At 65.0% G+C, this 10,532-nt stretch overlaps 1 long non-coding RNA gene across 1 annotated transcript; it reads left to right on the top strand.

Moving 5' to 3' along the window:
• The first annotated feature begins 394 nt into the window (after positions 1 to 394).
• Positions 395 to 8,653, top strand: LOC309860040. The gene is made up of 2 exons (XR_014309111.1): positions 395 to 582; positions 4,460 to 8,653. It is a non-coding gene; the product is annotated as an uncharacterized lncRNA (long non-coding RNA).
• Positions 8,654 to 10,532: the final 1,879 nt, after the last annotated feature.

The raw sequence follows: 10,532 nt of genomic DNA, 5'->3' as shown, positions 1-10,532 counted from the left end.
CCCAGTTTGGGGCCCTGGTCCCTCTTTCCAAACCCCTGCCCTGACCACTCAGGCATCTGCCCCCTTCTCTGGAGGTAGGGGGTGGGCACAGATGTGCCCGCAGAGGTGAGTCCTCTGGGGCGGGAGCTGGCTGGGCTGGTGGCCTGCCCCGCACCCTGGCTTCCAACCCCCGACTCCCAGGGGTTTGGGTTTCCCATGCTTAGGAGCAACCCAGCCCCAGGCCGGAGAGTTCAGCCCTGGAGACTGGCTCACAGCTGCAGCTGCCAGCAGGGGCCACGCCGTCCAGGCCCTCCTCCCGGGGCACGCGGCCCCTGTACCTGGCTTCCTGGCCCGAGGTGTTCACACGCTCCGGGGAGTGGGGAGGGGGTGGGGGGGCGGGTCCCTGCAGGCTGGGCGCAGGGCAGCCGGGCCCTGAGGCTGTAACTTCCGAGGCCCAAACAGGAAGAGTGACCTCTGAGCCAACAGAGGCATCGGTGGCCTTGGCCGTCCAGCCTGGGGGCCTCCGGGAGCCTTTGTGGGGCGAGCGCGCGAGCTGTGGCCAGGCCAGGAGGACAGACTGGAGGGTCCTGCAGACTCTCCAGGGTAAGGACACGCGCCAGGGGGCTGGGGGCAGCTCCCGGTGGGGTAGAGGGCCAAGGTGGGGGGGGGGGCTGTCCCTGCAGCCGCGAGCGGGACGTGGCCGGGGGACCCCCAGCCCGAGCACGGTGTGGCGGTGTCCCAAGCATTCGGGCCGGACACTGGAGATCGCAAGGTGGGAAGGAGGAGGGGACGAGGTGTGGGCCTCAGCTCTGGGAGCCCAGGGCCCCTGTGTGCGCTCTGACCGGCTGAGCGGCCGATGGCTCCGTACTACCTCGGTCGAGCCTCCTTTTGGGTCTCTGTCCCTGTGAGCTCAGGAGCCCCCTTTTGGATGAAGTCTGGGGGAGCCCCCCTAGGCCCGTGGCCCCTGCTCTGGGCATAATCGTGCCCCGTTCCCTGCACGAAGGCCCTGACCCCGTTGCCTCTCCTCAGGGGGCTCCCCCGAGATGGAGACGGCGTGAAGCCGGCAGTGTGAACTGGCTGAAGCCGCTTTGGGCAGGCCCAGCTCCAGGGGCGTCTATGGCCCCAGGATGTTGAGCAGCCGAAGCCCAGAGACCCGCACTCTCTCTGTCCGATCGGAGCCCGGGGAAGGTGGCCCATGTCGGTGTGCAGATGCCCTGACCTGCTCCACGGCCCGGGATCCTGGCGGTCTGTCCTGTGGGCGCGCCGGCCACCACGGGTCTCCTAAGACAGGGGCATGGGCCACCGGGACACCTGACCTGTCCCTCCTCAGGTCCCGCCCCGACGTGGACCTGCCCGCATGCCTTCAGGGCCCTTCGCTCACCCGGAGGAGCCCATCCTGACGTCCCTCGCGCTCAGGGAAGAGCAGCTGATCCCACCAGGAGACACCGGCCCGCAGCCCCACGGTCCCTGGTGCGGCCGCAGGACTGAAGGCCGTGGGTCAGCAAGCCCCTGGGCCCTCCAGAAAGGGTTTTGTGATGCCGGCACGGGTTCTTATCCTGGGCAGCCAACAAACGCCCATCTGGAGCCTCAGGAAGGTTCGAGAAATGCCGGCAAAGATCTGGCGGTCATTATCGCTGGCCTCTGTTTCCCCCACGGAGGGTGTGGGGTCTCTCCCCAGCTCTGCCTGCCTCTCTGTCCTCAGCCTCTCTCCGAGATGTGAGCGAGGCTCCAGGAAGCGGAGTGACGGGACCTGAGCTAGCCCCGGGGCCGGAAGCCCCCTGCTCCCTGCCAAGTGAACGAGGGACCCGCCAGGACCGTCAGGGCTGTGGGGCTTGGAGGCTGGCCCGGTGCGGGGTTGGGGCCCCCACAGACATGCGACGCAGTGGGCAGGTTATCCCCGCAGGCTTCAGGGAGAGGCCGGGCCGCGGGGTCAGCGGAGCCCGGTGTGACGGCCAGTGGTGCTCGAGAAGGGGACTCCTGAGCGGGAGGCGGTGAGCCGCGGACAGACTCCCGAGAAACGTCTCAGACAAGGTCGCTCACGGACCCCTGCTGGTGTGAGCAGGCCGTGAGGAGGCCTGTGGTCTGGAGCCCCTGTGACAGCCCGGAGTGGGGGCCGGAGGTGCTCGGAGCAGGCCGTGGGGGAGGGGACCGTGGCCCTGTGTATTAGTGGGTGTGGCAGCGGGTCCCCTGACAGCCAGTAGGTGGGTTTGAGGGAAAGCACGGGGCCCGTGGCCCTCGGGTTTTCGGTGGCGTTTGTTGGAAGGACACACTGAGCAAGTTCAGAGCCGGAGACCACTGGAGTGGTGACCGTGTCCATTGGGGCGACCTTGTCCATAAAAGGTCCAGGTGGGGCTTTTGGAATGGAGTGGGCCAGATGGCAGAGGTCCTGGTCCACAGCGGGGAGAGGACCACGGTCTGTCCCCCTGAACGCAGGACGGGGTGTCCGCAGGCACCAGGGGGGCGTGGCGACGGAGCCAGACCCTCCCGAGGGGCCGGGAGGACCACTCCATGAGCCGCCTGGAGACTCGGGCTCGGGACTGTCCATCCTTGGGGGCAGTGCCGGTCCCGTGGGCAGGAGGACATCTGGTCGTGGTGGCTTCAAGCCTCCAGCTGGACTTAAAGGGAGCCTCTGCCCCTGCAGTGCCGGTCCCGTGGGCAGGAGGACATCTGGTCGTGGTGGCTTCAAGCCTCCAGCTGGACTTAAAGGGAGCCTCTGCCCCTGCACCCCGACTCCTGTCTTTCGGTCAAGCTGTGTCCTTGGCAGCCCCCGGCTTTATATTTCATATGCGGAGAGGCTTGTGACAAAGAGACAGGCACATGGGTTCCAGCCCTGGAGGAATCTCGTCTCTGAGCTGTGCCATGAGGCTCGTGGGTGACTTGTGGGAGCCTGAGGCATGACCCCCTGGGACATGGGGTAGCCACTGGCGTGTCGTCCAGATCCTGGTGCTCACAGCTGGACGCGGGGACACCGAGGCAGGACAGGACAGCCAGCCTGGGGAGTGGTTACGACGGTCCTGACCAGGTGGTGGCACCGTGACACGCGCCCTGGCCCTCGCGGCCCCCTGTGCCCACCACACGCCCCTCCGCGCTCTTACCCTGATCTTCCGTATTTCTCGTGCCCTGGCCCGACCCACGGTGGGACACTTTTGATGACAGATGAGCAGGGTCCCCCCCCAGGATCGGGTTTGAACGCGGACGGCTCGTGTCGCAGCCACGGTGTCTTGGAACCTCGGGGGCAGAGCTCCGGCATTTGTAGGTACGGTTCCTGCAAGGACCAGGATGGTCACAGGTCGCCCACATCACAGGGAAGCAGGGAGGGTCTGGGGGCAGCACAGGTGCCAGGGAGGGGTCATCCCTGTGATCTGCACGAGGGCCAGTCCCACGGATTTAACTGCGCTCGAGGGAGGTTTGGGTGACGGTGCGCTGAGGCAGGAGGAGATTGTCCTGGGGTGCTGGTGGGCAGGACCCGGCGCAGTGCTCCCCCATGAACACCTTCCGGCCCCAGGGAGACAGACTAGGAAGTCCCCGGGGCGTCGTTTCTCAGAACAGACCCTTCTCCCATTTCTGGTGGAGCCCCCCCCCCCCCGCCCACCCTTGGTTCCAGAGGCCAGAGACCAGAGCGCAGGTGGTTCCCTGCCGAGAGCTGGAAGCTGCTTGGAGAACATCCGACCCAGCATTTTCTCTAGAAAGCAAGGCCCCGGGAAGGGTCCAGGGTTGTCCAGAGACACAAGGCCAGTGTATGGAAGGACTGTGACTTCTCATCACACTTCATGGGACCTGCAGGACCCAGCAGACTCCGGTCTGAGACGGGCTGCGCCTATAATGCAGGGGTGTGCTAGTCTGGGCCGCCCCGGAAGCCGGACCCCAAGCTGGGTTTGGTTTGGGGGAGCCCCCGTGAGAGCAGGCGTGGGGCAGAAGGCTGGGGAGGCCGGAAAAGCCGTGGATAGCTGCGTCTGACCCAAAGTGAAGGGGAGGCCGGAGGGCGCAGGAAGGTCCGGCCAGGCCCCAGGAAGGCCTCCAGGCTTGCGTGGGGGTGCGGGGTCTCCCGGGAATGCTGCCTCCAAGCTCCATCCGTGAGCTGCCCTCAGGAAGTGGGTTCTCAGGACAGGGTCTCAGCAAGGCCACCAGGACCTGCGGCCCCTCCACTCCCTGGAGGTGGAGGCTTCCCTCACAGCCTCAGGCAGTGCCTTAAAAATCCACCATCGTGGCCCTGCCCCCGGTTTGTGGTTCGGTGCCTCGGTGACACTGTATGGACGCAGAGTAGATGCCCGCACCTCGACAAGTGCCCCGTCGTTTCACGGCCTTGCCAGGTGCAAGAGCCACAGCCTAGAGGGGCACAGCCAGCCTGCGTGTTGTCATTGTTACCGGCGACACCGGTGCCGCGCCGTGCCCTCCGCTGGCTTGCATCATCGCCTGGTCCCCGAGGTCGTCTGTGTTTTGGCCCCCGGGTTTTTCAGCTCGTTCTCTGCTGGGTCTCTAGGACTTCGGACAGCACCTGGCACCGAGTACCTGCTCACTGAATGATGGACGGACGCATGGATGATGGACGGACGGAGGGACGGAGGGACGGACGGACAGACCCTGAAGACAATGTGGGTCACCTACTCTGTCCTCGGACGGCGACCTCTCATCTGCCGTGACTCAGTCCCATCTGCTCCCTGCCCCCCAGGCCCTAAACGTCCAGTCCTGTGCTGTGGCCCGCTCACGAGGACACGAGCTGGGTGTCCTGCCAAGAGTGTGCGCCCTGCCTCGCCTCCCGTCTGGCTCACCCGCCCTGGGCCACAGGCGAAAGCCTCTGTGTCGCTTTGTAATGGTCTGCTCTGTCTGCCTGGCTTCGCACTAGCAGCCGGCCGGCCTGGCTGCTGAGCGGCCGCGTCGGTCATTAAGGCAGCGGGTCGCCGCAGAGCTGGACGGCTTCCTGCTGCCCCGGGGAGCCAGCCAGAGCCTGCGACCTGCCCAGTTCTGGGAGGAGGCGCTGCTGGGGGCCCGGGAGCCACACAGAGCTGCACTTTCAGTGGTTTTGCTCCGCGTCCCCTTCGCTGCAGATTCAAACCAACTGTGTCACTGCCCAGGTGGCCCGGGTCCCCCGGGGTGGGGAGAGGGAATGGCTTCCCTGCACGCCTGTCTGGGGGTGCCTGCCCCCTTCCCACAGCCTTCCCCACTGCCCCTCCTGGCAATGTCACAGGGAGGCCCGCCCTGTGTCCCCTGGCATGGGCCTGGGAGGGGACCCTGAAACGCCAGCCCACGTGGGGGCAGGGGTGGGTCTGCCCGCACATCGGAGCCAGGCAGGGTCACCCAGATTCCTGGGCTGCTTCCCAGGACCCTGCGGGGGCCTGGAGGGGCTGCACCTTCCCAGCTGTTTCCTGTGACTCCCGGGGACGGACCTGTAGCGGGGCAGGAGTGGGGCGGCTTCAAGCAGGGGCGCCGTGGTCTGGTGCAGAGGCCCACCCCCCGGGACAACACAGTGTTGGCCGCCCGTCGTGCTGCGGGTGCTATCCTGAGCTCCTTAGCTGTCTGAGTCACTTCAAGGTCAGGGCCTGCAATCCAGAGGCACGGGGATGCTAGGCAACTTGTCCAAGGTCACACAGGAGCTGGACTGGAAGCCCAGTGCTGCCTGCCCAATAAGCACGGTGATAGGATGGGCAGTGACAGGTGCACTTTAGCAGTCCAGGAGGACTGCTTGGAGGCAGTGACAGAGAGGAGAGGCCTGCAGAGCTCCTCTCCAGTGAGAGACCCAGGGTCCCCACTGCTCAACGGGGTGGGTCCACGGAAGGGCCCCAGCTTGTCTGAGCAGGGACAGCATGGAGACATCAAGCTCTGAGGTGATAGCCCCACGGGGCGACAAGGGGAGACTGCCCTGGACGAGTCCGGGGGCACGAGCTCCGTCTGGGGCTTTCCTGAACATCCTCTTCCCAAAGACGAGTTGACCTTGGGAAGAGGATGTTGGCCGCCTCCACTGCCGGCTATCCCTGGCCCTGGCTCTGGCTGGGCTGTCCTGCTGCGTCCAGCGTTCAGGTGCTGGAGCCCACGGAGTGCACGGCCCACCTCAGGCCACCCCCAGCGAAAGGTCTGCCCCATCCGAAGCCCTCTGCACACGGAGAGGTCAGGTGGTCCTGCTACGCTGCCCGCACAGAACAGATCGAACTCTGGCTGTGCGCTTCTCCTGCCCGGAGGGACCAGAGTCCTCACCTCCTGTGCGTGTCCACGAGCGTCTAAGCCACTGAGCCTCCAGCTTTATGTGCAAGCGTGGAGATGGCCACGACCACGGGCCACCAATGCAGGGCTTAAAACAATCGAAATCTGTTCCCGGGCTGCCTGGAGGCCAGAAGTCTGAGAGCACAGCATCGGGGCTGTGCTCCTCCGTGCCTCTCCGGGCCATCGGCGTCCCCCGCGGGGGTCACACGGATCCAGCTCCTTGCTGACCTCGAGGCCCCTCTGTGCGGGCTGCTATCCCGGAAGGGCACGTGTGAAAGGGTACGGCCCGGGAGCCCCACCAGCTGTGCCGGGGGTGCACGGGGTGGGGGTGGGACTCTGGCTTCCTCTGTCCACCAGGGTAGGGCACAGTCACCCCCGACCTCCCCACCCTGCGGAGATGAGGCCAGCCGGAGACCCGGTGGTGTGTCTCCAGCAGTGTCCCCCTCTGACTGCTGCCCCCGTGGCACCCCGTCGGTCTTCCTGGTTGCTCCCTCTGCACAGGGACCCGTCACGTGGTTTCTGGCTGGGCCAGGACTTTAGCAGGGTAGAAGCGGAGGGAGATAGAAATGTCGCCCGTGGCTCGGCGGGGCTCCGGGTCCCTTTCATGGTCCCCGCGGTCCCCGTGCTTCCAACTTGTGAACCGGCCCCCACCTCACCTCGGTGCCTCCCCCACCCTTGGCACAGCCGTGTGTGCACGTGCGCGTGTGCGCACGTGTTTCTGCATGCCTGTGTGCGTGTGTGTGTGTGTGTGCAAGGCGTGGCTCCCGAGTCCAGTAGGCTCCACTCCACCCGGGCAGCTGTGAGGCTCCCAAACCTTCTCCATACACCCTGGGGGAGGGGCGCATGCCCAGATACACAGGCGTGTACACACCTCACATGTGCACACGGGGACGCACGCATCACACACACGCACACACGACCAGGTGGTCAGAGCGAACAGCTCTCCCCGACCGGGGTCCCACACTCAGACAGGGGTCCTGCCATCCACGCCGCGGGCTGCTCTGGGGAGGGCACGGTGAGGCCCCCCAAAGTGTCAGGCGGTCTCGGCACGCCCCGGGGCCCCCGCACGCTGTGCCGGTACCGCTCAGACGGTGTGGAGTAGCACGGTGTCCCCAGAGCCCCGGAAGCTGGGGGGGCCTCAGAGCCCCTCTTCACCCCCCCACCTGGCCTTCTCTACCGATGGGTCCCCGAGGGAGCCAGCGCGGGCTCTGGACTTGCCCTGCCTCACCCAGGCCTGGAGCGCTGAGTCCCCACACACCCTGACGTCAGCCTGGCCTTCCGGACAGGAAACCCGCGGCATCCGGAGAGTCCGTCCACGGGCCGGGCCGCTGCTGTAGCAGGAACGCTGCATCTCTGGACGAGGGGGGCTGAGATGGCTCCGTCCGCCCCACGAAACCTCAGAGCAGCCCCCTTCCCTCCCTCAATGGGCAGCCAACATTCTGGTTCTGCCGGAGGGACCACCCCCCAGCAAGGGCAGAGCTGGGGCGACCTGGGGCGACCTGACCCCTCCCTCTCCCCGGGGACCAAGGTTGGGTCAGTGTCAGGCCAGGCAGGGCAGGGAGCGACCCCTCCCACCCCCTCATTTTGAACCAGGCTTCAAGCAGGCACTCAGCTAAGGTCCTGGTCCTTCGGGTCCCTTGGGAACCATCACCTGGGGTGTGACCGGCCTCCGTGCCCGGCTCTGTTGTTCACGGGAACTCACAGGACCTCGCTGGGCACAGACCCGTGTTCGGAGCCCACCCTGTTCTCTCGGGAAGTGCCCACTTTGAGGATCGGGGAGACCGTGGGTGTGAGTGTCCTCTCCGGGCTGTGTGTAAGCACAGACCGGAGCGGAGGGAGCGGGCGCTCAGCGGGGCGGGCTCAGGCCCTGGATCTTCTGGCTCCTGGTGGCCGCTTCCCTGTGACCGTATGGGTGGGGACTCCAGGCCCCTCTGACCGTGATGCCCAGCAGCACCTCATCACCCTGTGCACTGGGCTATACGGCTTCCTGGGCTCTGCCCCGGCGGACCTCAGGGGAGGCGCTGAGGGGGAGGCGCAAGCTGCTCCTTCGCGAGCGAGGGCCCCGATTTCGTAGGGCGTCTGGGGCCTGGATGCCAGCGGCGCGGCTGCTCACCGTCCGATCAGCTCAGTGTGGAGCCTCAGTTTCCTTTTCTGCAACGTCAGTCACACGCGCACGGAGCTCTGGTTGGAAGGCTCGGCGGACGGCAGGCGCGGACAATGAAACACCAGCCGTCCAGCAATACGGGAAGACGTGCAGAACAGCAGCAGAGATGACCTTCGGTTCCATCGGTTCCATCAGCATCAGACATCGGTTCTAAAAATTCCCCGAGTCTTCCCTTCCAGCTTAGCTCATATCATAGAATATGATCACGGTGGGGAGCTGCTGTCCTTCGTAACTGTCCTTTAGGAAATCCGGACTGTTCTCCGAGTTTTCCGATCGTAGATGTGTAACAACTGTCATTAATAAGTCTTAAAAGAACGTGCGCGTTTGCAAGGTAATTCCCTGAGGCTAAATTTTCAGTTGGAATCCACGGACGCCTTTATGTCCCCTGCCTGCTTTTAAATGCCGGTCTGTCCCCTCCTCCCAGGCCCAGCGCGTGGCATCGCGGTCACCAGAGAGCAGGCGCCGGGCCGGGAAGTGTCGAGCTGAAGCTCAGGGTGTCCTTTCAGAATCGCCGCCTGCCCCACGCCCCAGTGTGCTGGGTCCCTGCGCCGCCGGCCTGCGGTGCTGTCCTTGCTGGGAGAAGGCGCGTGGGACACGGAAGGAGCCCCATCGGGACACACGAGCCCGGAGCCCCGGGCACGAGCCAGCAGGGAGGGGGCCGGAGCCGGGAGGGCAGAGTCTGGTGGCCCCAGGCTCATGAGCCTGGTCCTTGGCCATGCCTGGATGGGGATCCAAGGAGGGTGTTCGTGGCAGAGACACCCCGGAGTCCCGGCTCTATCCCCAGCCACCCTGTCTCTGTGGGAATTATCCAGCTCCTGGCCTCTGTCCTGGGTTCCCCCGGCTTCTTCTGGGTCAGGGAGCTGTTCCCGGAGCTGTGCACAGTGATGCACGCAGAAGCAGGTCACCGCGTGCAGACAGACCCAGGAGAGCCCTGGGGACCAGGAGCGCTTCCCTCTACTCTCACGAAATGACCCAGGGCTGCCAGCAGCCGGAGAGGAGGGCCCGACCTGCGCCCAGAGCTTCACCTCTTTCCAGCGTGACAATGTCCAAACATACACAAAGCAGGTCAGCCGCTCTCCTCCTGGGGCCGGCGCACGCGCACGCACACGCACAGCCTCTCCTCCAGCCTCAGCCCCATGGGCTGCCGCGCTGACCACTGTTGGCCTCTCGGTGCCGGCCGCAGGACCAGCGACTCCACGCTGGTTTGTGGGACAGAGGACGACCCCTCCGCCCCCGATGCCCAACAGGCATCGGCGTGTTGGGTCTCTTCCAGTTCCTGTCCTGGAGCCATCCTCCCTCTGCTCCTTCGTGCCAAGACGTAGTTGAGAATCCAGGTCCCGAGTCCCTCGTTCAGGTGTCCCTTGTCATCAGTGTGGACATCCCACGCCTCCATCCCCTTCCTCCGGGATTCCCCCAGTGGGCATCTCCGTCTGAAGCCTCCATCACACGCAGCAGGTGCCCCGGCCCAGGCACAGCGGCCAGCTCCAGCAGGGGTGTGGGCGGCAGAGCCCGGTCCCTCGGAGCTGCAGAGCCTGACCTCCAGGGTGGCCTGAGTCATCGCGTTGTGAGGCCTGGACGGACGCTGGGCCTCCACGTCCCATTGTTGGTTCTAGGTTGATTTGCTGGTGCTGTTTTGGGCAGAAGAGCCTTCCCGGCTGTCCCCTCGGGCTCTTACCCCCAGAAGGGGGCTCACATTACAGGAAGATGGGGTCACGCCGAATCCATTTCGTTTTGCCCCTCGGTTACTGGTTCTGGAGAAAGGGATCCCGACGAAAACTTCCTCCAACAGAGCGAGTTTGGTTCAAAATTTTTTTCTTCTTAATTTCTTGTTGGGGGCCACAGGGCTGCATACGATAAACGTGTTTGGTCAGGTGACCAGGGTCCTGTTGGGGAGAGACCTGTCCTGTGGCCGGTGGTGGGACCTCGAGCGGCCCTGACGCTTTCCTTCTTGCTGGCATAAGACGGGTCTCAGGTCCACAGTGTCTGCATCTCACCCATGAGCTTTTTAAAAGGGGGACAAGGTGTCAGAGACCCAAATGCAGGTCCTCGGCACTGGGTTTTGCTGTCATTGCTTCCTGTCTGTCTGGTGCGGGAACCAGTGCTAGGAAACATTTTTACAGCACGAGACTACAGTAACACTTTCAGTTCACATTTAGGATTGCGGGTCCGTGTGGCACCGATCTGATTCTGATTC

This window comes from Mustela nivalis (assembly GCF_964662115.1).
Source record: "Mustela nivalis genome assembly, chromosome: 1".
NCBI classification, from domain to species: domain Eukaryota; kingdom Metazoa; phylum Chordata; class Mammalia; order Carnivora; family Mustelidae; genus Mustela; species Mustela nivalis.
Note: the sequence above shows the minus strand (reverse complement) of the source record. Positions and strands in the feature narration are given on the sequence as shown.